The 4,527-nt window shown below is 45.0% G+C and overlaps 1 protein-coding gene across 3 annotated transcripts in view; it reads left to right on the top strand.

Moving 5' to 3' along the window:
• sema3ab (sema domain, immunoglobulin domain (Ig), short basic domain, secreted, (semaphorin) 3Ab) overlaps window positions 1-2,813 on the top strand; it is a 71,544-nt gene extending 68,731 nt beyond the window's left edge. For all 3 annotated transcript variants that reach the window (XM_062547010.1, XM_062547011.1, XM_062547009.1), the window contains one exon: window positions 1-2,813. This exon is cut by the window's left edge and continues 804 nt beyond it. The gene's annotated coding sequence lies outside the window, so the exon portion shown is untranslated.
• The last annotated feature ends 1,714 nt before the right edge of the window (window positions 2,814-4,527 follow it).

Raw genomic sequence — 4,527 nt, 5'->3', positions numbered from 1 at the left:
TGTGAGAGAGACAAATGAATGGGTCTGTGTGTGTGTATGTGTGCGTGTGTGTGTGTGTGTGTGTATGTTCACAAGCATGTGTGTGAATGAATGCGTTTGCATGGGACGGGATGTACACATGGTTGTATCCTGATCGGACATTTACTTGAGCATGCTACTCAAGTTCTGCCCAGTTGACGCTGAGCACCAGGGAATGACTTTTTGGACCGAAAATGTGGACTTGGACTTCCTGTAAATACCATAACAGTGAAAAAAAAGTCAAAAAAAAAAAAAAGGAAATGTATGTGAAAATTGTTTGACATTTAGTCTGTAGTTATATTCCATCTGTGACATGCCCAGGCACAAATACAGTCGATGTAACCTTGGCAACCACTATTTAATGTGTTTAACCCATGTGGGACTGTAGGAGATAACCTCTCGTGGACCTGCGACTCCTCTCTCCAGCATAATGCTCTCTAATGTCTCACGTAGATACCCAGGCTGGGACAGACACTGGTGGAACAGTCCCAGACTGATTTGACTGCAAGCAGCCCTGTACCCCCCCCCCCCTCTCCCATTAGCTGCTCCAGCCGGTGGGGTTGGTTTGTCGTGGCACGGCGGTGGACGAGCTTCACCATGTTGTTCCGTCTGGCCCCCGAAGGCCTCGTTGATGAGAGTGCAGCGGTTCAGAAGTTCATCCGTGCCACTGGCTTGTTTGCCCAGCCCTTTCGTGCCCGCCTGTCCACACAAACACTGGCGCAGCGCGGCGGGCTTTCCTCCCCTTCCCTGGGAAGACCCCCCTTTTCTCCCGATAAAAAAGGAAAAGAAGAACCTGAGCCTCCTGTTGAAATAAGCTCCTTTGTGATCAGACGAGCATTGCTTCCCAGAAAGAAATATTTAATATTGTTCATTGTTTGTCTTGCTTGTGTCAGATTTTTTTTTTTATCCTAGATATTTTCTCAAGTATAGGTGAGAGTTTATTTTATTTTATTTTGTATTGTTATTTTTATTTCTGTCAACTGTGTATTAAGGAATTTCCGAGACATATTTTTACACAAAGCTCCCAGTATTTAAATATTTAAACCTTCCCATGGCGTAAGTTATTTTTTTGACTTTCATAACATCTCTAATGACTTGCTATCCATAACAGAACTCAGTGTTCATATGGAGTGTCTATAAATATACTAACATCAGTATCAACATAGTTTTGGCGTGAGTGTAGTTATCACAGATATAGTAAACATATACTGTCTTATAGCATGTTTGCAAGACCTTCATTTTAGATGGTAAATGGTGAACATTCACAATCTGGATACGTAGTATCTCCACACCCCTGTCTAGCTAAGTTTCAAAAGGCTAAGCTAATGGCTAGGTTACGATTTTGTTTCTTAAGGGTACTTTCCCTCTTACACTCACATCATGCTGTATCTATTCCACGTCGAATGTCTCTTTTTTTCTCTGTTGCTGATTAAAAGAAAGAACAGGCTCTTCCTCTGAAGGCTACTTTTCAGCAGTGTGGAGGTTACTACACAATTACCCCTCACTTTTACTCCATCTGTGGTGCAAAACAGTATTTCGTAAGAGTGAATATTCACAAGTAGGAGTAAAAAGACACAGTCCACCCCCCCCCCCCCCCCCCTCTCTTTTTGGTTAATTCTCTCCTGTTTTGTGTTGGTGGGGCGCAGCTGAGATGGAAGTGAGGTCCTGAGTGCACTGCTTTGCCCCAGAGGCGCTTATGTAAGAGCCCGTGTGTCATGGAGCTTGTTCTTGTGCACCGAGCAGCAGCACACACACACACACACACACACACACACACACACACACACACTTATGCACACAGCACATCTGCCATGGCTCTGCTTAGGGTGAGGTAGAGGGGGTACTGTGAGAGAGTGATGCTCGCCGACTCTATCTCCTGATGAGTGGAACAGGAACAGATGTATTGTTTATGCTGGTCTGATCAATGGTGTGTTTTGCAACGTGGGATTGCGAACGCCTCACTGAGGTCTTTTTGTCTGTTGTGAAGTTCAACACAACGGACAGCTGGGAATAACATGGAACAGAGACAAACACGCACAGGCTCAAACTGATTCCAAGATATACACACACAAGCAAATACACTCGTAAGGACTTCATTAGATTAGCACTCTATCACAACTTTCCTCAAACCATAACCCTGGAAACAGACAATGTCAATAAAGAAGAGAGAGAGAAAAAAGAAATAAACAAAAAAGATGTATCAAAGGAAAAAAAAACAAAAAAAACTCAAAAAAAGTCCTGGTCCATAATGTTAACCACTGTGCGCAAACTGCATGTGAACGCCTTTGTGTGTTGGTGCACCAGCTTTCCTCTTAATGTTGCTACCTGTTGCTAATCGTGAGTGTTTCATTTCTCTCTGTCATGTCCAGACGGGCAGAGCCTCTCGCGGCCCTGTTCCCAGGTGTATATATTTGTATTCTTAGAGTATGACCACGGTGCAGGCCCAGCTACTCTCTGCACCGCTATCTAGAGGTACTCTCGCCCACTGTGTTGTGCCGTCACCGCTGGTCACCGTTGGTCACCTTTGGTCAGACGAGACAAATGGAAAGAATAGTTCATCCCATTGAATGACAACCGTTATAATGTTACAATGCAATGATAAACGCAACAGCTTATTGTTTGAATAAATAAGAAACTGTGTTTATGGAGACCCGTAAGACTCGATGGCATGCTCTCTGTCTCTCTGAATGGGAACAGGAGAAGGAGAGATGGATCAAAAGAGATAAAAAAGAGGGGGAGGAGACGGAGAGGAAAGGAGGTAAAACTGCTGCTGTAAATGGTCGTTTCTGGCATGTACTCTGTTGTTCAAATAAACATTTCTTCTATAAATCTGGGCTGGTTGGGTTGGTTTCTGTGCTGTTGTTTTTTTGTCTTCTCTTTCTTTTTATTAGAGAGAGGGAAAGGGGGGAGAGAGAAAGGGAGGGAGAGAGAAAGAGAGATTGTTTCCTCTGTCTTTCCATTCATTTATTTTGGCTGGTCCAGCATATTCTCTCTATTCTCTCTGGCGTACCTGAAACACGAGAGGAAAATCACTGGCCGCTTCACGTGTCTTCTGGTGGTCACCTAAGCCGAACCCAAGCATCTGGTGGGCATGTCTTCAGACCACTCATTAATTCACTCCTTCATTCATCCACAAGAAATGCACCCCCATTCACACTAACCCACTCCCTGATTGTCTACAATGCCAGTTTGAATAGACACACACAGCAGAGGACACGTACGTGCATGTACACACACACACACACACACACACACACACAGTTTAATGTGTCTGGGGCCTGAGTGGATCGGTACTGTGAATGTCAGAACTGATGGACTCCAGGGAAGAGAGAAGCTGAAGGGCTGAGCTGTACTATATGCATTAAACAAATATGAGGGAGTGTGTCTGTGTTTGTGTGTGTGTGTGTCGGTGTGTGTGTGTGTGTGTGTGTGTGTGTGTGAGAGAGAGAGAGAGAGAGAGAGAGCGAGAGCAAGGGTGGAGAGAGAGGGAGAGTAGGTACTTAAACAGCACTTTCAGGGGATGTTGGGATTGGGTGGGAGCTATGATGGAAACTAACCCAGGCAAAGATCACATATGTCAGTCTCTCTCTCTCTCTCTCTCTCTCTCTCTCTCTCTCTCTCTCTCTCTCTCTCTCTCTCTCTCACACACACACACACACACACACACACACACTCTCACACACACACAAACACGCACACACGCGCGCACACACGATTAGGCTTGTTTTGTGCCTATTGGCCTACCTGGTAATGCATTCAAGAGGATCTTTTCAGATTAAAATGCAAGAATGCATCCCATTTAGCCACTCACTCACTCAAAAAACTCATTCACTACCTTCATTGCTTGCTCACTCACTCATTTACAGACACTCCATATACTGTAGCTGGGTCAAAGTCACATTAAGACCCAAATGTTAAGGGTAGATGTGTCGAGGCGGGCCGAGCAATAGGCGTAACACTCTCAGGAGGACTCCTGAGAGTTGGTCTTGGATTTGGTTGAAGATTGGGTCTTTTTATTTTGCCCAAAAGAAGGCCCGTAGGCTATAAAATAGTCAACTAGATGTACCGCAAAGCGATACACAATATGACCGCCGCTCAGTCCTGCACATTCTCTCCGCAAATATCAATCACGCTTGTGTTTCCATCGCCTACTCCATCCCTACTGCAACTTTTATGTATGTAAATGAGTGTGTGCATGTGTGCGCTTGCTTTTGTGTATGAGTGCTTCTCTGTCTAGTGTGAGTGTGTGTCTGCTTGTGTGTGTGTTTAATGTGTCTCTGAGTATATGTTCACTGTGTTCTCTGCCGTCACTGTCACTCCAATATCAGATAACACACACACACACACACACACACACTCACATGCGCGCGTGTGCACACACACACACACACACACACACACACAAACACACATACACAGGCACACACTCACACACTCGCGCACACACACACACACACACACACACACACACACACACACACACACACAAACACACACACACAGGCACAC

This window comes from Sardina pilchardus, chromosome 10, assembly GCF_963854185.1.
Source record: "Sardina pilchardus chromosome 10, fSarPil1.1, whole genome shotgun sequence".
Classification (NCBI taxonomy): domain Eukaryota; kingdom Metazoa; phylum Chordata; class Actinopteri; order Clupeiformes; family Clupeidae; genus Sardina; species Sardina pilchardus.
The sequence above is the reverse complement of the archived record's forward strand: the minus strand, read 5'-3'. Positions and strand labels throughout refer to the sequence as shown.